Below are 23282 nucleotides of genomic sequence, written 5' to 3' on the forward strand. Positions count from 1 at the left end.
ACTCCCTCGGTGAGAATATTAACCCCTCAGAACAGCAGGTTTAGTGAATGTCAGAGCTGGAACTCGGAGGCTGGATGCTTTTCCCTCTGCGCTGTCTGTCTGAATTTATGGACTCTATTCATTTCCTCTGCTGGAATTCCTTCACACAGGAAATGAATCATAGATTCTGACATAGAGTCATAGGAGGGTTTCTGCAATAAGAACAGCTTTGGGTGATAAATGGAGGAGTGATTGTCCCCCACAATCCGTTGCATTCTCTCTATGTCACTGTGGGCCAACACATTGTGACACTGACCAGCAACGGACAGCTTTTATATCTTCCAGTTTTAATTTTAACTTAGTTTTTTTTATATAAATGATTCGATGGTAAGACTGTTGGTAACAAGACCAAAAGGCTACATATTTAACATTAGTTATAGTGACTCATTCTCCAAAAATTCAAGGCTTTATCCAAAGTTCTATTTACATTTCTTGCTTTTGCTGTAATTTTTCATAGTTTGCTATCTCTGTCTCGTCTTTCTCACTCTCTTCCTCGCCATCCTTCCCATCTCCTGTCACTTTCCCTTAATCACAAATGGCAGGTTATTGATTTGTGGTTGGGGCATTTTTCAGAAAATAGCACCTGACTGACAGTGTATCCATGACCAAAACATCATTCTCTTTACAGAGGCATGGTGTGTTTGTGTGTGTGTGTGTGTGTTTCAGCTAAGTGCAAGCATTATTTATTTCATTTTTGATGCATTTCTCACATTGGGGCAAGGTTGAGGAATCAGACCTTTCCTGAATATGAAAAAAGGAAAGAAAGTTCACACACAATTGTGATTAATTAGCTGCCTATCATGGCGGTTGTGGGTTCTATGAATGGATGGATTGGCTATTAGAGCTGAATGGAGGAGAAAGAGGCCAGCAAGGTATACTTGTCTGGGTCCTGATGGCTGGAAAGAGAGCATGTTTGCCCAGTCAGTCTGAAGTCTTAGCTATTGGCACACAAAACACACAGACACATATACAGTCCACTTTCATAAAGCATCATTTATAGACTTGATTTCTAGAATCAACTGTAAGACACAGCAAGAATGACCCCTACTGTACATATACTATATATATATATATATATATATATATATATATATATATATATATATATATATATATATATATATATATATAAAACTATTTGGACACTACACACACAGACATACATACAGTACATAGATGCATATTTTAAATTTTGAAATATATATACAGGACTGTGTAAAAAAATTGGGATTGGTATACATTTTAATTCTTTTGAAAGAAGTCTCTTATGCTGACCAAGGCTACATTTGATTCAAAAAATGTGTGAATGATTTGCTGCTCAAGAAACATTTATAACGTTATTTATGTTATTATCAATATGTGCTGCTTCATATTTTTGTGGAAACTGATATTCATGTTCCAGGATTCTTTGATGAGTAGAAACTTAAGGGAAAAAAAAAACAGCATTTATTTGAAATAGAAATATTTTGGAACATTATAAATGTCTTTACTGTCACCTTTGATCATTCTTATGGAATAAAAGTATTAATTTCATATTTTTTTTAAAAACTGACCTTACACGTATAAACAGTATACATACCAAATCAAAAGCTTTTTTTTTTTCAGGACAGCACAGCCACATTTTATGCACAATATTTCACAACAACTGGCAATACCACGACTTAGGTGCCCTTGAGCAAGGCACTGAACCACCCAACTGCTCCCCGGGCGCTGCAGAATAAATGGCTGCCCACTGCTCCGGGTGTGTGTTCACTACTGTTTGTGTACACTTTAGACGGGTTAAATGCAGAGCACGAATTCTGAGTATGGGTCACCATACTTGGCATAATGTCACGTCACTTAAAAATATACTAAACTCAATTTAACTTCAATGTATAACCTTCATAGACCATCAAAACATAGTGGGACTTGGCTCATTACTAAATAAATCAGCTGCTTTATACGAATTGTTAAATTATTCTGTGACTCACTGAAGTTAATTTGCTGCCACCTAACCTACTGGCAGTTTAGTCTGATATTCATTTTATTTTTCCATCATATTTCTATTTTCAAAATTGTATTTTAAAAACATTGACCAAAATGTAAAAAAGTGTATTCCTGCATCTGTACTTGTACCAATTCAGGTGCAGCTTCTGTGCTGCCTCTGCAGGGCGAATATGAATTGTGTCATTCAAGTTAAACTTCAAATCTGCGGTAACTTGCAATTTTAACCTAAAAGAGCGATACCTTATGTAACCCATGAAAATTAGATCTGTTGGTATAAATCAATGAATATTCATAGGTTAGTTCATAGACACGAAATAATATTTTGAACTTGAATATAACAAGTTAATTTAGATGTTGCCATTTTTAGGCTTGTGTGCCTTTGATCTTTTGTGTCTTTTGTACGAATGTAAAACATTATGACATTTCAGTTTGCAACATAAGGTCCTTTTAAACTACCTGCACACGCGCGCACACACTCAAGCATATGCGCGCAACAAAGATATTTTGAGAGTGCCATCTGTGAGCGTGCCAACACAGACTGAAGTTCCTGTAAATGTCTCTCTTGTTGATCAATCCTTAATTATTCCCCCGACTCCTCTTCTGGCTCACTGCCCTTCAGTCCCACACTCTTAATTACTTTTTTTTTTTTTAAGAGAAACAAACAATTATGCAAAGATCTTCACTCCTTTTATTTATGAAGGAATTCCTCTGGGAGGAGGAGTGGGGCCAGAGGAAAGTTAATAAGTGCTCATCCTTCTCTTGTTTTGTGAGATAAATGAATTGATAAACAAAGCACCCTCCCCAAAACCTGCGGCTTGACAGCAGGCACAGTCCCAGAAGGCATTGCAGCGTCAGTGCATTTTTGTCTCAGTGCCGTGATTGGATAGATCCTGTGCTCCGGTGTGGCTGCGAGGCACTGCTGGAATCTCAACCCGGTCGATTGGAGCTGTGTTTAATGGCTGCTGTTGTTTCCTGCTTGTACACGACAGTGTTGAATGAATTAGATTTGTGGCCTCTGCGGCTCACAGATCATCCATGAATAAATATTGCAGCATATATTTATGACGTATTGATTTGCCCCGGCGCTCAGACCGAGAGCTGATTATGTATAGCGGGCGGTTTGTGACTCGAGGGAGTGTGCGGTGTGGCTGCTCCGCTCTGAAGGAGAACGGTGACTATTAGCTGAAATCAGTGTGACTTTGGTAAGGTCATTTCTCATTAATATGAGGTGATTTCAACAAGCCACCTCAGATGACCACACTAATTAAAACAGGACTCTCTGTCTTTCATTTTCTTCTCTCTCCCCACGCCCTCTAATAAACCATCTCTTACCAACTCTTTTGCAGTCGTTTTTTTAATCCCCATTACTTACATTCCACTTAAAAACCTAGTTAGGAGGTCTGTACCAGGAGGAATGCCTAATAGGTTTTTTAACATATATATTGTTTGAGAGCCGTTTAAAATAACTCCCATGCTGCTTGTTTAATAGTAGGCATACCTTTCCCTAATGTTTCCTACTTAGTGTGGTTGTGTACCCTATTAAAAGATCCTGGACATCAGAGAACAAATTCAATCAGACCCTGCACGTCCCCCTTCCACATTTACACACCAGGGATGTGCTCCATTCAAAACTAACAGAAGTTTATGTGAATGCAAATTGTGAATGTAAAAGTGTATTTTATAAGGACAATTTATCAAGACTTTATCAAAACTTTGGATAATAGTTTAACAGAAAAATAAATTAATAAATAGTAAAAAATTCCATTCATTTATATTTTTTATTTAGTAAATTCCACTCTCTGACATTCCAACTAGTCATCTTCAGCCTTATTCGGATGAGACTAGTTTTCTCAACTAGGTTTGAGTTTCGATTCTGACCACCTGAGGTCTGTGATTTTCATGCACCACTTCGGACGGGACTAACATCTCTGTGTTTATTACTGGTCTGTTTTGTACATCTGGGCATCGCAGAGAAACACAAGGAAACACGTGAAATAAAATATCGCCAGCAATCGCAGAGAATCGCATTTGGACGGGATTAGTTTTCTCAGAGGATCACTAAGTTTGCTGAAAACAGTAGGTAACTTGCTCTTGAATTACTACAGAGATTGTGTGACAGATGTGGCAGGTTCGGACAGGATTAAAATCACCAAGTACATCTGTGAAACGCAAATTTCTCCTGTCCGAATAGGGCATTTCATTCTAAAACAGAAAACTTTCTTTGATGATTTCTCTGAAGAAACCAGGTTATAAATAGCTAATTAATATCATGGCACAATCTTTTCTTTGGTATGGCAAAATTTGACATTGATCAGCCAATTAATTACTCAAGTGGAATCAAAATGTTTTTGTTTGTATACAACATGTATAATATATCTGCAACAGTTTGGGGCCCCCAAGTGGTCAGAGACCCCTGGCCACTGTGCCCCATTGAATTGCATGTGTGTGTTTGTTTCTCTGTGATGTCTGAAGCATCCAGTGTATAACAACTTTAATGAAAATAAATGTGTGCATACAGAGGGGGCGTGGAACAGATCAATAGGTTAGCATTACCAGGACTGAGAAGGGGGTGATTATTGCTGATCGGGACCCACAGGAGATCGATGACTCTCACTCCGAGGCTTGTCCTCTGATGGATGCTCTTTTGCATATAATCTGTCCACAGAGAATACGGCTATGAGACATATTCATTTAATGTTATACTGATGGCACACGACTTTTAAAGGGACATTTCACAAAAAAAACTGTCATCATTTACTCACCTTAATGACATTACAGAACTATGCCTATATAAGGATTTTTTTTCTGCGAAAACAAAAACATTTTTTGTACATTTTGTAAAATACTGTATCTCTTTATATATATATAAATATTTTTTTTTAAGTAAATTAGGTCCAGTGTTGTTTTTTTTTGGGTAAACTATTCCTTTAAAGAGTTTTTTTAAAACACATTTCCAAAACACTCCCCCTGCCTGCCATTGGCCAGGAAGAGATAACTCCTCCCCGAAATAAAAGCCTGTTGTGCCCAGTGTTGTTTTTTCTGGGTAACCTATCCCCTTAAAAGTGAAGCATGCAACATACACCACTAATGTCATCAAATGGTACTGAAAGAATAATGACTGTTTTCACACACTTTTTCCAAAAACTCCACCTGCCTGCCATTGAGAGATCACCCCTCCCCCAAAATCAGGGCAAAGGTTGAGTCAGTGATGCTATGTAAGGCTGGTCAGGATTTTTAAACAAACAGAACAATGTTTTGATGCTGTCACAGAGACACAGTGTTTACACTTTCCAGTGAAATAAACCAACGTATGCCTCACTTACAGTCTAAGCTGAGAAAATAAAAAAGTATTATACAGAAAAAGCATCACTTCACCTTTAACCTTTAAAAAAAGATGATGCTAATGCAATTCCCAGAGCAGTCCCACATTTTCACATCTGATTTAGTTTAACTGAAAGAAATCAGTCTGGATCTACACTGACTACGACTAAGCCTTTACAACAGGGCTAGTTAACTGCTAGGTACATGCTAGGTGTTTGTTCGTTCATTCAACTTGAAGCGTCGCTGTGCACCGATCATTGTATGACACAAAGGACCAAGAGAGTGATTTGAATGCATAAGGAGCCGTCTGCTCTGCTCTCTAGCTCTTATGAATGTCATACAACGATCAATCTGCACAGCACAAACAGCCAAAATCTGGATATTTTAGAAAATATAAGAATCCTGGCAAGGACGCTTCCTGGGAAAATGGCTCCGTACGCTGAAGAGGCTTAATACAAAAAAAGAGGGGAAAAAGCCTTTAAGAAGGGCTCAGTTTCATCTATGTGTGTGTGAGTTTGTGTTATTCTGATTCTGCACACAGTGATTCTTTCAAGTGCACTTGACATTTCATGTGTTGCCAGGCACAGTGGGCCACATCTGTTCCCTTTGCATTATTGTTTTCAGAGAGCACTGACTCCTGCCATGATACTAACATAATCCTCTGATAACAAACAAGGCGACGGAGTTCCACTAGTGTTTACTTCAGTCCATACTATTCATTCAAGCCTTTTGATCAGTGCCTTTTGATCACAGAAGGAGATTTTGTCTTGCTGTTCCAATAAAAGCTTAATTCATGAACACTGTGGCTCTTGATTATTCTTGTGAATTGTGTTTTCATGCTATTGGTCGAAGCACCCAGCCATGCAGCACTCTTTCAGAATCAGGGGCCGGAAACATTTTTAAGAATAAAACTCTTCTTCACTATTATTTTCTTTTCATGTTCTAACTTAAAGTCCAAAATGAAATGGACATAGCAACAGAACTTTTCATTTATACTGCGAGGTACTTCTGAGTGAAAGAAGAAAAATGTAGGGCAGGTACTTGGTTCTTTTCACTGGTTGTTGATTGGATAGAGGCAGATCTGAATGCAAGCTTGCAGTCGATTGTGAGAAAGGGGCAGAGTTGAAAGGAACTAAATAATTCAGGATTGCTGCAAGTCTTAAAAAGGCCTTTAAAAGTCTTAATTTGCAGTTTCACAAATTCAGTCATCAAAAAGCTTAAATCAGAGCAGACAGTCTTTAATTCTTAAAGTACTGGCATTACATATGGTATGCGGAGAAAAAAAAAGAATATTTTCCTCAGTATTTTAGTTTATTTAAATATCTATACATTCTTAAACCAAGATACATAAAATAAGAACTATTTTTTATAAGAAATTTCTCAAAGTGAAATGAGTTTATGATTAAAACAGGAGCTTATGCTTAATTTTTTTTTTTTTTTTTTTTTTTTTGTAAAATGAATAAAAACTGGTTGGTGGTGTATTGTAAGTTGGATTTTCAAATTCTAATGCATTGTTAATGTTGCATCCTTAATTTTTTTTTTTTTACTTGGTCTAAAAAATGCCTTAAAAGGTATGAAATTTTCTTTCATAAGCGCTATTCAGGTGACTTCAGTTAGCTGTTTGATTAGCAGGTATGTTTGTTTAGGGTTGGAGCTGAACTCTGCATAGCTGGTCTCCAAGAGCCAGTCTGGTCAATGCATTTCTTAAGTGGTGGTATGTGTCTCCATGCACTCCTGGCTCCTATATTGAATATCAACATGGTTGTGAGGTAGGGAGCGGGATCCCCTCAAAGCAAGGGGCCCTGTGCGCCTGCACCAGTTGCACCAGTTGCACCAGTTGCACCGCCCAAAGGACAGCCCTGATTGTGAATTATGTGCCTACAACCAAATCATTATCGTGCAGACATTAAGTGCAACAGCAGCCTTGCTCGTGTGATATCTCTTAATTGAAGCAAACATATTATGCTAATTTCCACTCTCCTTCATTACACAGGGAAACAAATGAGGCTGTGCCAGGTCTTGAGTGGGCCGAGCGAACCCTTGAGTGTTAATGAGGACACACCTGATGACATCGCGATGACACCCCCAGTGGGCTTTAATTGGGGACTTACAGATTAACAATCACAGTGGAAGCCAAAGGTGTGTAAGCCACGTACGTCAGGATTGAGAGGCTCTGTCATGTGTCCAACACCCACTAGAAACCAATTCTCATTTTCACTTATGCAGAGTTAATTAGTCTCCACAGTGAGAGTAATGGGATAAATGCGCATCGAAGAGAAAGAGAGCGAGAGACAGAAGACAACGGATGTAAGAGAGTGAGAGAGGGATTGTGTTTCCGTGACAGCTCGCTGTGGAGGACCGAAAAAGATAATTTGGGATGAGTGAGTGCCATCCCCAATTACTCCTTATTGCTTTTAGAGGACAGAGAGTAGGAGGCCGTAAATGAAATTCACGTGGCATGATGGCCGTTTTTATAAGACCGCCGAAGTGAAGGTCACCATGTGCAAGTCTGAATTAAATTTTGATTGATTTATTTACTGATAGGGTGTGGACTTTCATTTTCCTCGCCGGGGTCATTGGAGATGAGCACGATTTGTCTCTGTGTTCAGCAATATCCACACCGCTTAATACGGATCAGTATTTCATATTTCAGATGTGTGTCAAAATGTGAAAGATCCTCATTCAATGCCCTCATGTTTTCACAGTTGTTTAGGGCCTGGTTTACAACCCACCAAGCGTTTGTTCACACTGCAGCAGAAGCCTACAGTTGTCAGTCTTTTAGAGCACTAAATACGGTTAGGTTCACATTCTGTTTGGTTATAAACAGGAGTGAAATTGCTTTCAATAACCCAAACTGACTTAATTAAAATGTAAAGGGATAGATGAGCCACAAATGAAAAATCTGTACATATTTAGGTGTGCATTTAGAGAATGGGTTGGTTAGCATAATAGCATGTCATATGTAAACAGAACTGCAGTGCACAACTATATGTCATAAGGTTAAAACAGTAAAACAGTAGTTATTGTGAAAAAGACTATATACAAACAAAATGAACTCTTGATTTGGGGAGCTCTCCCATTACCTTCCTGTTGTCTGCAGGCTTCTTATTACATCGAGATGTGCATCGAGGGAGTATGTACACTTTCAGTTTTATTGACCCATAAACACAAACTGATGGTCAGTTCCACTTAAGTTGTTACAAGTAAGTGGTTAGCTTAAGGAGAACTTAAATACTGGGGAGACGTAACTGTGCATTTCTCTCACAGTGAGTCACTGCCTCACTGTTTCTCTCTGTGGGGCCTGACAATGATCCATACAGCACTCACAAACAACTCCAGCATTCGCTCCCTGGGGTTTACTCAGGAGGGTGCTGAGGTGGATTCAAGTTCACAGTGTATTTTGTAACTGTTATCTTGTAGGTTCAGTGGCCTGACAGTTCTCTGAAACAGCAGAAGCTACTGTACTTCCGAATGGATCTAAATTGTGAGGGTTGCTTGTTTTTGTAGAAGCACTTCTGTCTGAAATCAGAAGATGAAAACAAATGGCTATATTTTCTCTCTCTCTCTCTCTCTCTCTCTGTGTGTGTGTGTGTTTGTGTGTGTGCGTGTGTGCGCTCTTGTTTTTAAGACATATCAGGATAAGTCTCTGTATAATGACATGGGTGTAACACAGGTATTACAAGGAGGGGGTGACTTATGAGGACATAACCCATGTCTCCATTTTTCAAAATGCTTATGAGTCATACAGAATGAGTTTTTTTGAGAAAGTTAAAATGCACAAAGTTTCCTGTGAGGGTTAGGGTTAGATAGGGTTGGTGAAGGGCCATATAATATACAGTTTGTACAGTATAAAAACCATTACGCCTATGGGATGAACCCACTTTTCACAAAAACAAACGTGTGTGTGTGTGTGTGTGGGCATGTTTTTGTGAAATATCAGGACACAACTCTGTTTAATGACATGGGTATGACACAGGTATTACAAGGAGAGGGTGACTTATGAGGACATAACACATGTCCCCATTTTTCAAAACGCTTATAAGTCATACAAAAATGCACAAAGTTTCCTGTGAGGGATAGGGGTAGGGGTAGGGTTGGTGAAGGGCGATAGAATATACAGTTTCTACATTATAAAAACCATTACGCCTATGGGATGTCCCCACTTTTCACAAAAACAAACATGTGTGTGTGTGTGTGTGTGTGTGTGTGTGTGTGTGTGTGTGTGCGCGTGCGTGCGTGCGTGCGTGTGTGTGTGTGTAAAATGTATAATAATTAGAAATGTTTCTTGAGGACCAAATCAGCATGCAGTTCCGGTAAGTATAAAATTAAATTTACAAAAGATAAAATACAAAGAAACATTTACCTCTATTACTTTGTAAAAAAAAAAAAAAAAAAAAAATTCTATCTATATATATTCTAAATATCTCGCAGATTATTCTAGTAATTTTACCTTTATTTACATGGCACTTTATATGATACAGATTGTTTCAAAGCAGCTTTACAGTTATAGAATACATGACTAACTTAAGTTATCATCAGAAAAAGGTACTTGTCATGTAATCAGAATATAATAAAAGCTTACTGGAATACTATACATCCATCTAGCAACCAGCAAGAAAACAGCAACCACATGCTACAAGCCACAGAACACAACAGCAACTGCATAGCAATGACCCACTACAGGTGTTGCATTGTGGTAATGTGACTTTTGCAAAAGGTAAGAGGCACTAAAATCTTATCTTAAAAATGTTTAAGATTCTTTACATTCATTTACAATGTCATTAATACTGATATTGCACATTTGCATTTGAGCAGATGTTTGCCTGTTCGTGTGTGTGAAGAAAGAGTGACAGCGGATGAACTGTGGGAATGGATGAGCTTCTCCTGGGAAGTGTGTGTCAGCTCATTGTGCTGTAGAGTGTAAAGGCTTTTCTGCACGTTGTCAGAGGAGTTTTAGGACTTGCTGAACTGATGTCACTAATCTGAGAGAGAAGTCTGAGACATGATGTGAAAAAGGAATTTTCAAGGAGACTGGGTAAAAGTGACACTTTCTTTTTCATTTCATTTTCTAAGCTTTTGGCACTTTTTATTGAAATGACAGTAGAGATAAAGGAATGAAATTATGGGGGGGGGGGGGGGGGGGGGTTAGATGACAATGCAGGACAAAATCAAATCTATGTCTTCCACTTGTGCACCACCACTCACCAATCTACTACACCACAGATCCAACAAAAATATTAGATTTTCCTGTCATTGTGTAGGCCAAGGTTCTCTCTATTCTATCAGCGCCGAGGAAACTGGCATCTCTTTGAGTGTAACCTTGTGACCAGTGTGAGCCACATCATTTCACATTTTGATTAATATCCTGTAATATTACTGTAGTGAAGATAAATCATGCTGGGGGGCAAGACCCTCATTGGTCACTTGACCTTTAGAGATCTGTGAAAAGACCCTGCAGAAGCAGCACATAAAAACACATGTACATGATAGACAATAACAACATTTAGAAAAAGTGTGCTTCTGTCATACTAGCTGCAATAGCATCTATATGTCACTCACACACTTTGACAGCAAACATAATAATATATTACCTTTTTGTTGATCTTTTCAGTTGAATTCATAATCACAATAAATATGAATAAATTAAGACTCTTAGATGCACAAGTCTATAATAAAACTGTAAATAGTGCAGAAAAAAAATGATGTAAAAACAAAAATAGTCATTTATAGAATTTCATATTTAACACACACACACACACACACACACACACAAATGTTGTATAAACAATTTTCAATTAGTAATTAGTAGTAAATTTCACAATTACTTACAAAGAGATGCCAAGCATAGGTAAGTAACGTTGATTTAAAACAAAGTTTAAAGTAGAAAAACTGAAACGGTATTCTCTTGTAAGATGTACTGTATACTCCACTCATCTTTATTACAACTTTGAAAAGCAATTATTAATAGTGTATTGCTGTAGTCCTGCTGTAAATTCAGCTTTGCCCTTACAGGAATAAATAACATTTTCAAACATATTCAGATAGAAAACTTTGAATATTTCACAGCATTATTGTTTTTATCGTATTTCATTTATTATTGTAAATAGGGTGTGTAAATGAATGTGCAGAACTGTGTATAATGGAACACAAAGATGGGCAGTCTCATGTGTCCCTCTTCTCACATACACACACAAGACTCATGTACAGCGACAGAGATGGAGTAAAAAGCTGTGTGGTGGCCTTTTAAAGTGTCAGCTGATGATTTAGGATCAGTCTGAGGAAGGGAAAGGACTCTGCTCTCTTTAAGGCCATGGCCTGTCACACCACACACTCCGCAGAGATATGCGTACTCTTAAACACTTGCACACACTGTGATGGGAGCGACAGGCGAGAGGGAGTTGGAACGGGGGCAAAAATCCATAACCAGACTCGCACTGGTCTGTTCGTGCCATCTCACTGCATTCGTCTGCAGTCAAAAGAGAACCCTCACACCTTTGATCCCCTCGTCCACTGAGCACAACGCTTAATTGCACTGGTGGGAGTGGGAGGAATCGAAGGAAATGTGCACGTACACACACACACACACACGTGGGCGTTCGTGCCCTCGGTCGACACCGGGATGACGCGTGTGCATGTTGAGGATGAGGGGTGACAAGACAGAAAGGCAATAAGACTTATAATTGATTCTGAGCCACTCAGGATCTCAGAAGTCAAATATAGAACACGTGCACACACAACTTACAGTAATCACCACACACACACACACAACTGTCATGAATTCCCAATAGAGTCCCTGGCCTCCTATTGAACGGCTGTGTGTTTACAGAGAAAGGTTTCCCATTGGTTTTTGTGATCAATGGGATTATATTTCTTATGAAGGAGGGATGAGAGGATATGTCTGTATGGAGGAAAAGCGAGAGAGTGAATGAGGGTTGAAGGAGCAGCGAGAGAACATATAAGGTGAGGAAATTTCCCATGTATGCACGCTGACTGGAGTGCAAGACAAGAAAGTATTGATTTGTCTTCCTCTCTTCACTTTCATTTCTGTCTCCTTTCACTCAGCACTTTTTCATTTGTCATTATGGCTCCATTTTTCATCTTTTCTGACAATTCTGTCATCATTTACTGATGCTCACACAGGCCTCATACTCCAGAAGGTGACTAAAGTGGTCACACGTGCAAAAAAAACAAGACTGATTCAATTTTAACTTCTATGTAAAATGAATAATTTAAATACTAGCATTGGTGACAGTCTGGAAAAGGTTTGCCGAAAGAAGCACAAGTCATGTGAAAAATAAAAAAGGGCCTTAGATAACCACACCTATGGTGATCTATACTCTTATTTTTTCCTTGTTAGTCATCACTGTCAATTACCATCTGCCTTTTGACTTTTGCTCAGGAGGTTTTGTGTGACATTTTATGTGTTGTTCAACCTTTTGCTCACTCGCTTCTCAAAAAATAAGCTCTTAAGCAACAACCGTTCTATGAATCATAAGCTATGTTATTTTACCCAAGATTATATTTCCTTCAATTGTAAATTGCTTGAGAACCACGGTATAAATGTCTACATTCAATAAACTTTTAAGACTCTGAGGACACTGTCCCTTGTGTGGAGTTCTTCCCGTGATCACGAGAAACCAAAATCTAACCCCACAAACACTGTCTCTTATGAACAGTGTCTTTATAGCGAAATCAGTCAAAAACAACTCTTTAAACAGCTGGCCAATTTGAATCAAGCTCACTCCCTTACTATTATTGTATGGAAAAGAGCAGCGTGGACATTCTGTTAGACAGCTCCTTTGTGTTCCAATAAAGTATGTTTGTGAGTAAAGCATGACAAAAAAAAAAAAAAAATTGTTGAACTATCCCTTTAATTGAAGTTTCAGTGTTTACTTTATAAATGCTGTAGAGGACAGCATAATAGCCACGCTAACACAAAGGAACTGTCCTCCTGACAAACCAAGAAGAGCAACACTGACAGAAGAACAAAAGGAAGAGACGAATAGGATGGAAACAATGGTATGATAACTGCCCTGGCTTTAAAGAATAGAGAGACGAGAGCCAATTTTGGGGGAGAAATCAGAGGTAGCAGAGCCAAGACATGACAGAATCATACAGAAAGAGAGAATGAGAAGACAAACAGGAACTGTAAAAGACATTTTTAAATATAAATAGAATGAGGGAGATAGGGACTTGTGGAACCACAGACAAAAAGGGGGGGAAAAGAAAGAAAGAGAGAAGGGTAAAAGACAGTTGTCCCAAATATGACAACTACATAAACAGTAAACATGAGCAAGCATGATTGAAGCACAGAATTATTTCCAGACCAAAGAAAGAAAGAGCCCATGTAGTGAAATACAAAACGTGTGATAAGACTCCGAAAAATGTTTGTTGGAAAAAAAATTTGCATTTTACTGAATTAAACAGATACATTTCTGAAGCAATAGATTCCACAAGAGGTATAAATTTTTAATTTTAGAACTGATAAAAAATTAAGATATATTGAAATCACACCCGGCAACCTCCCATCATAACTCTCGCTGCATATTTGACACCCACTTTAACCTTTTAATCAAGTTTCCAGTCTGGTTTATTCAGATAAATGACTCAACTTTAACCCCCTTCAATTATTTATCTATTTATGTAATATTTGAAATTCAGATGATGAAACATCATGGTTTTCCTGCTTTCGGCAGGATCTAAACTAGTCAGACCAAAAATTGTGCAAGTTCTGGACTATCCAATAGAAATCTGCATACCTTCAAGGGCTCAGCCTTCTGTCTTTTTGACAAGTGAGTTTAAATCATTCCTGCGGGTTGCAGCCTCGCTCTTGCTACCTGGAGAGGACGCAAATGTATTCATGTCGCACACCACCCTATCGATTACCGGGCTGCAGAGGAATAAAAGGGCACACCGCACAAATCATCATTAAACAAAAGATAAATATTCACGCATCCCCAGCCCCTCGCTGAATCTCTGGAAACGCTCTTTATCTCAGCTAATTTGAATTTGGGGATGCGGGAACATGCCTGGTCATTAAAGCATCAGAGATACACAAAACGCCCACACACACAAAACATGCACCTCAAGTGCTCTCAAAATGTGATTAATGCCTAAGATTTGGAGGAGCATAAACAGAAAAACATTAGTCGGGCATGAAACAACAAATATGTATAGTTTGAGCACCTGTCCTTTTTTCTATTACATTTTTTTCTCATCCCCACATCACTGTCTTTTTTTCTCCCTCCTTCGCCTCTCATCTGCCGAGTGGCAGCATATATAATCCCTCTGTAATGGACGTTTAATATTTACACATTTGGTGTAATCACTTAAATGCCTGTTTTACCACGGCCTTGTTTGGGTAGTTGGAGGGCATCTGACAACCTATTCATCACAAAGTGAACGTGTGGAACCTCTCGCCCCCCTCAACAATCAATCAACCGACAACTCCAACCCCCTACACACGCACACCTCAACCTGACTGTGCGTAATCATTTCTGTTTGCATAACCCCCACACACACTTACACACAAACCCAAGAACGATAGCTATTAGTCCATCATCTGAAAGCCCTATATCTGTGAATAGCTCCATAGGCTCCAGGGATTAATCTTTAGCCCTTCAGATGCACGGCAGCTCTATGCATTTAGAGAGCCTCTATTGGCTCGGGTAATGGGATGTGGACTTTACACTGAAATACATCTAATCATAAGGTTAGCTTTTGATTTCCTTTGAAAGGATTCAGCCAATGCTGAATTACCTCGGCTGGTGGAGAGAATGTGAATCAAGCGGTTTATTGGATAGCTTTAGTTGCACTACTTCCAACAAATCGCTTTGAGCTTTTCTTGGTTTACTGTAAAGACAGTAAAAAAAAATGATTCAGTGGCTTATGGGGACTACTATGAAGCAACATTTAACAAATTGATTCATTATAATTCATATAAACGCATCTCAATGGCTACATTAAATATTTAAAGGGGCCGTATGATGATACATGCAGTTTTGCAGGTTGTGTTGAATTGAAATGTGTGTTGGCCGTGTGTGTTCACAACAACCCTATAATTATAAAAATCCACCCATTGATTTTTTTTAACCTGCTCAAATCTTTACCCCTTTCTCAAATCGAGCCAATCTCAGATACCTGTCTGTGTGATGTCACAACAACAGGCCCCTCCCTCGATAGTTTGATTGACAGGAGCGTTTCACAACAGACTTAACTGGTGTCTTACCTTAAACCTGCCCTGAGTGAGTCATCAGTGCACCATTGTTTCACCGCTAGAGATGATGTAGACAAGAATGACTCCTAAGCTTTTGAGGTGTTTTGATGTTAGATGTAATAATAATAGCAGTCTTTTTACTCCGACATCTGAGCTGCTGAAGACACAGTGGATTACATTTGTTTCTAAAGGGAATGCGCCCCCGATCTATCTTGTGATCCAGCTTCACTAACAGAAGAAGTGAGTATACATTTTTTTAAGAATCTTTGCAAATCACCTTTCCTAATAATGTGCTAATTTGCAAGTTTCAAGATGAATGAGGCTGAAGTAAACACTCTCAAAGAGCTGCTCCGAAGAGAGGGGCGGGGTCAGCAGAGCTCATTAACATTTAAAGGAATATGCTACAAAACTACGTGCTCTGAAAAGAGCTGCTTTTGACAGGGTAAAAAAGGTGTATTTTACACTACCATTGAGAAATTTTAACCAAACTATGTTACAGACTTTTTATGGTGACCCATACTCAGAATTCTTGCTCTGCATTTATCCCATCCAAAGTGTAAACACAGAATTGAACACACACACACACCATGAAAACACAACCAGAGCAGTGGGAAGTCATTTTTTGGGCTGCGGTGCCCGGGGACCAGTTGGTGCCTTGCTCAAGAGCATCTCAGTCATGGTATTGAAGGTGGGAGAGAGCGCTTTAAATTCACGCCCCACAATCCGTGCCGGTACCAAGAATCGAACCCGCAAACTTTGGCTTACGAGTCCAACTCTCTAGCCATTAGGCCACACCTTCCCCAGGATTTGTGGAAAATGGGCATCCTATAACCCCTTTAAATCTATTTTTAACAAAGCATAAAAAGAGTAGTTCACCCAACAATTTACATTCTGTCATCATTTATTTACCCTCAAGTAGAGGTGTAATGGTAAACAAACATGACGGTTCAGTGCATACCTTGGTTTTGACGTCACGCTTCAGTACAGCAGGAGGAAAAAATACTAAACATAAATGGTTTTTTTTTAATTAAACAATGTTTTACAGAACAACTTATTCTTTATTTAAATAAATTCAATGATATTAAAATTGTCTTTAAATTTGCCTCAGTAATAAAATAATCTACCTCAGCTTCTGCTCCAAACTAGGAGCCCTTTTTACATTAACATAAGGTTATAATTAACAACAGAGCCCAAACTTAAATTTAATTAGCCTACTATTTATTTATAACTGTAATGATAAACACTCAAATTAAAAACTTGTAGGCAAATAGATAAATTGCACTCAATAAAACCAGTAATAAAGAGGGTGGGATGATCAGAACTGAGGTCTTTATACATCAAAGAGCACCAAAACGGCATTTATTGTCCGAATTTCCTGGGAAAAAAAAAATTGAATGATTTGTTGGGTATGTGTGCATACCGAACCATTTTTTTTCTTATAAAGAGCTTGAATGAGGACGAGTGAATTACTGAGAGAATTATCCTTTTAAAAGAAAAGCATAGCGCACTTAGCATCTGTTTTAAAATATATGCATAATTAATGTAATATCTCCAGGAATGTACAATCTTTTATAATTAGAAGAGGATTAATGGGGTGAATAGGTGTATATTTGCTGCCCCCTATTGGAAAACGAATCAGGGCCCTGAACTTTCAGTCAGATGTGTGAGTGCATCCCGAACCTATTTCTGCAAGGTGTGCGAGTTAAAAAAATTTCAGGAATGAAGGGGAAATGTATGTACATGCAGTGGGACTCGCAAAAGTCTCAGTTTTGTCAGCTGTAAGGGAGCAGCTGTATGCTTTCGCTCTCTTGCTTCATCGGACCAGACATGTTCAATCACACACTGTCACTCTTAGGAAAGATGCTCTAACACGCTTTGATAATATGTACTGTAGTGCAAATATTGCACAAGTGTGCTATAATCTCTCATTGCTCTTGCACTCTGTTTTTTAAGCCTTCTGTCATTCTGTTTCACTTTGCACAAAGTTTTAGGGCGTTGGTGGATTTGGTCCTTTCAATATTAACTTTAAGTTCAATATTTGCACCATAACCAACAAGGCATCACATTATGTCATGTTTTCATCAGCACTGAGTCAGTAATCTACCTACTAAAATATGAATTGTTGCAGAATTAGCAAGTACATTATTTTTGTTTTTGTTGCAAGATGCCTCTTGTCATGATGTAGTTTTCTGGGCATGAATTCTGGAAATGGTGCTTTGTGGATGAAGAGTTATGCAAGCAGTTAGTCTAACTGTGTCAACTCCCACCAAACTCTCCCACAAATGTTTCTGCTATTATTTCTATTTTTTCCTGTCAGCATTGGAAGGAAAAGAAGGGGACAAGCAGGTGTTTGTGTCTCTACTAGTGTTTCTGTCACTCACCAACCACTTTGTTCATCTACGCTGAAACAGAGGCCCAGCAAACCCTCAATTCTCTCAGCAGCAGCAAGCTCTCTTAGTAGCAGGTGACTTTCAGGTACTTCTTAACCAGTTCCATGTGTGTGCTACAAAAACAAAAGCTTTTACCTCAAATACAGAGATGAGCATTAACCCTTAATTCATCTGCGATGTAACGATGGTGAAAAGTGCTGAAGGTTTTGCTATACAATCCATTTGGTTTAAAATAATAATTATGGAGCAGAATATACAGAATAACTGTCCCTTTGTACTTTGCAGAAAGCATTTCCTTTTCAAAATTATTTTGTTTTCCAGTCTCTTCATAAACAGTGTGAGACATCTTGCTCTGGTTTTCAGTTTTGTCCTTTTTGGTCTTTTTCTCCTACGCACCTATCTATTGCCATCAGTTGTGCAGGGATTGATTGTTAATTGACTTCTCCAGTCTTTTCTTAAAATATTTTTCCTCTTTCATAACTCTCACAGAAGCAACTATAAACACTTATAGGAACTGTACAGTGGAGATCACCCATTTTAGCTGCGTTTACTGCCTTATCAATCCAAAGTAAGGAGAAAATCATGCTTTAGAATGTGATTTTTTTAAATGAAGTTTTTAGCTAAATCTGTTTAGCGAGTGATAAAACTCTTTAAATATACAGTTAAAAATTGGTTTGTTTGAGAGCAGCTGTGGATGTGACAAGGCCCTGTACAAACACATGTATGAGGGGAAGGACTTCAGCCAGTTCAAACGTGAAAATGTGGGGGGAACTGGAATCATCCACAGAGGAAAAAAACTTAAGGGCCACCATGTCTACTGTGGGAAAGGCTATTATTAAGCTAGAGGTCTATGACAAGATGGGCTAAACAATAAACAAAATTAGTCTCACAGTAACAGTACACATATAGAATTGAAATACTTTTTCCATTTACTTTTTGTCATCTTAAACATTATATGCATATGTAATGTCATAATGCATTACATATGCATATAATGCATATGCCATTGTGCTTTCAAATGTTGATGCAACTTTTTGATGTCTGTATTAATAAAATTTTCTGAATGTAGATCTCAAATCGTGTCTAAATAAAAAGACTGTTTTGAAAACGTATTTTTGTTTATATACTGTATATATATGAAATAAATAAATATATATATATATATATATATATGGTCATTGGCAGGTCTTAAATTTTGGAAACTAAACCCTCAGATGAACAACAACACAAGACATATTGCTCAGTGTCATTATTTATTGACCAAAAATAATGCCAAAATTACTTTTCATTCAAATACTTTTGATTAAGTGTGAGCACCTCTATAAAAGTTTTGGCGGTTTGTTGGTCTAGAGTCTTCAGGTGTGTGTTTACACAACGCAAAGAAGGAAAGACTTGAGCAACGATCTTAGAGAAGCAAATGTTGCTGCCATCAGTCTGGAAAGAGTAATACAGTAATTTGCAAACAAATTGAAGTCCATCATTCCACAGTGATGAAGATAATTCACAAGTGGAAGACATTCATTCTTCACCGCAGACTCTACAGGCCTCAGTTAACATGTTCAATTATAAAGTTCATGACAGTACAATTATAAAAATATATGGGACAAGGATGGCATGTTTGAAAGGTATGACAGAAGGAAAAGTCTCTATCCAAAAACACACAACAGCATGTTTTAGGTTAGCAAAGTTGCATCTGAACAAACCATAAGACTTCTAGAACAATGTCCTTCGAACATACAAGAGCAAATTGGAGATGTTTGGCCATAATGCACAGCGGCAAAATTGATGAAATCCTAAGAAACCCTAAAGAGCAAATCAGCACAAACGCCTCATAGCAAAAGACACACATGATGGTGGAGGGCTGATGATTTTGGGTTTGTTTTGCACAGGTCCTGGGCACCTTGCAGTAATTGAGTTGACCATAAACTCCTCTATATACAAAATTATTCTAGAGTCAAATGTGAGACCATCTGTCATAATTGAACATGTTAACTGATGCCTGTAGAGTTTGCCGTGAAGTTCTTGGGTTTTCTGCCATTTCTCTGAGAGTTACATGGTCTGATCTTGGGGTGAATTGCTGGGATGTCCATTCCTGGGAGGATTGGGGTCTGTTTGAATGTCTTCCACTTGTGAATTACTGTGGAATGATGGACTTCAATTTGTTTGCAAATGACTGTATTACTCTTCCCAGACTGATGGCAGCAACATTTGCTTCTCTAAGATCGTTGCTGATGTCTTTCCTTCTTCTAAAAAATTACATTCTCACCTAAAACTCTTAAAACTACATTCTGTGACAATGTGAAAGTATTATTTTTTTAAAAAGGAAATGAAATGAGCACATTTCTAGGCTCATTATTCAAAACACGTAACAGAACAAACATTCCAATTCAAACAGTCACTATTATTAGTGTACTGAACAGTATAAAGACTAATTATTACTAATTATCAGGAAACCTCACCTAAAATGTATCCCTGTAAATGCTATCATACCTACACGTTTGAATCTGAGCTTGGAGAACCCCTTCAAATTGTAGTCATTTCCTGGACAGATCTTTACTTGCAACTTCACTTGGTCTAACAAATCTAACGACCAGTTTTGGGTGTGGAACTGTTCCAAGCATGTCACTGACGCCTCTTGAGCTGATGTGCGTGTGAGAGTGTGTCTCCCTGTTTGTGTAATGAGGGTGTACACTAAATTTGAGCAAGCATGCTTTTTTTTCGCAGGTGGGTATGTACTGTTCTTGTTGCTGATGATGAAGACTGGGAAAGGGACAGAGTAAAAACGCAGTGACTCTTTCAGAATGCACTGTTTACTGAGTAACACACACACACACACACTCCAGAGTGCCACAAAGGTAAGACTTCATTCTCCTTGGGATGAAATAATAATAACTTAATAATCAAAACTAAATGCTAATTTCCATATTAAAATTACAACTTAGCAAGACAGTTTATTCAGTTATGGACACTTGAGCAACTCTATTTCACACTGTTTGCTTCTTTTAAAATCAGTGCATTATAAAAATGAAGATCGCTACAGGCCCAATGGGTTATGAAGTGGGGTCTCTGTGTGTAATTACTGTAACCTGTTTATTTGCTATTTAACATTGACAAAGGTAATAAGAGAGAGGCAGAAATGAACTTGAGAAGGGTTATGTGAACTTTAATCTAATGCATATGCTTTATATTTAAGTGTATGCACATACACAGACCAAAATAGTTTTCCGTAATAAAACCTGATTTTAACACATTAATTCAACACAGCAGTTTAAATAGAGAGATCACAATAGAGATCACCAACCTGACAAATGACTACTGCCTCTTCAACCCAAAGTGGGACTTCAACCAGAAGCAAAAAATAATGTTAAACCAAGCACTCAAAACTAAAACTTTGTCTCTATATGTGTAACATTATGGTCAAAAAACGACAACAGAATTTGAATTCGGGGGGGTGAACTATCCATTTAAATGTGCATTTTGTGTAGCAATAAATGTGTGCATGTTTGTGTCTGTTCACAGGGTCTATCTTGAGAGTGGTGAAACCTTCAATCCACCTCAGCCCACAGTGCGCCCGCTCAAGACCGGACTATACACCTTCACCAAGACCAGCGCTGAGGTCACCTGTTCGAGCGAAGCAGAAATGACTACATCGAGACCCTGGCCGTCATGTTTTCTGTCCCCTGGGACTACAATCTGTATAAGAATTGGTTTGCAGTAGGCATCTACCCAAAAGAAAAGGAGTGTGACCAGACCCTTTATTAAGAAATGTACTATCAAAACAACCCACAGGGCTTTGTGAGGGAGGAGGCCAATAGGTCAGGCTTTAACTTTGAGGGAAAATCTCTGGACATAAGGGCCACCATGTGTCCTTTAGGGGGGGCTATCATAAAACTGGAGGTGTGGGACAAGCTGCTGTCTCCTTTGAGAACAAATAAACCAGTCTGCCATTTTACCAAATCAAAATAATATAGCAACTTTTTTTACATGCCCTTATATGTTATCACCTGTATCAAAAATGTTTGCTTATACATTTACCAGTGTAATGAATGACGGTTTCTTTAGCCAGCTCTTTAGGGTGACTCTGTAAAACGATCTGAGAGTGTTTAAACTGGATCTAATACCTCTCTAATGTCCCACACTTTAAACTGTTTGCTTTCTCTGTCAGAAAAACGCCTCAGATGTGTGTTTACAGTCTGCTTATGCTTCCTGCAGACTAAATCCGCTCTCAAATCAGGCAGCTATTCAGTCGAACCATCTTCTTGTTGAAATTTCTTTTTTTTTTTTTTTGCTCCCTCATCAGGGCAGTGATCCCTGTGAACAAAACGCACTGTCTGTACTGACTGCCACCGCTGAGGTATTTTCAAATAAATATTTATCTGCAATTTCGTAGTAATTCCTTTGCCTTTTTACTGAGCCTCGAAGGCTTGATGCTGTATGTATTGGTGTTTTTAAAATCTCAAATGAGAGCCGAGGCTGTTTGCCATAAGCTGGAAAGGGTCCTGTGTAAATATTTTGCAATATGTTTTTGAAAATTCTTAATGCCTGAAGAGGGCAGCTGAACCATGGGAACCGAAAGACAGAGACGGAGATATAAAGAATGAATCACAGCATCAAAGAACTGGCAGAGCACATTTTACATCTTTAAACTCCTCTTGTCCTGAATAACTCCTTCAGCAGGCACTGAATAATGTCTCTCCAGCTTACTCAATACTCACAATTCCCAATCAGAAACATCAATGCTAATTTATCAGGAAGAAATGGAGCTGTAATTGGAAAATTAAAGGTCTTGCAAGCAACTATTACTACTTGCCCAAATCCGGATGGGTCTGATATTGATTTAACACAAACCAGAAGTTATAGAGAGCACGCATCAGAAGACTGCAGCACTATTACCAACATCAAAAATAAAAACAAATCTGTTCTAAAATCTTAATTCAATGGAGTAAATTGCTTCTCAATCCCTTCTTAATACTACAGCCCCACTATCACCAAATAAGAGCAATAATCAAAGGTTTCTTTCTATATGTGCTTTGACATTTGCATGGAAAGCCATACATAATACAGGCTAAATGTCAGCTCTTTAACACATATCCCTGGAGCATTACTGCACAATGTAATAGGGTGGTGGAGAACTGCTGTAAACAGATGGCAAGTGCTTTTCTGACGCTACAGTGGGTATGTGGATTTCCCTCACACTTGAGCTTGAAGCAGTATTCTTTTCTTTTCCCTAGTGAATTTATTTTGCACTGCGAGGGAAATATTCCCCATTTTGCTTAAACAGTAGTGTATTTGTGCATTTGAGCGTGTGCATGCATGTCCGTGCACGCCAC

At 38.4% G+C, this 23282-nt stretch overlaps 1 pseudogene; it reads left to right on the forward strand.

Moving 5' to 3' along the window:
- The first annotated feature begins 20976 nt into the window (after positions 1-20976).
- On the forward strand, positions 20977-21918 carry LOC127952282 (DELTA-sagatoxin-Srs1a-like; annotated as a pseudogene).
- The last annotated feature ends 1364 nt before the right edge of the window (positions 21919-23282 follow it).

This window comes from Carassius gibelio, chromosome B3, assembly GCF_023724105.1.
Source record: "Carassius gibelio isolate Cgi1373 ecotype wild population from Czech Republic chromosome B3, carGib1.2-hapl.c, whole genome shotgun sequence".
Lineage (NCBI taxonomy): Eukaryota > Metazoa > Chordata > Actinopteri > Cypriniformes > Cyprinidae > Carassius > Carassius gibelio.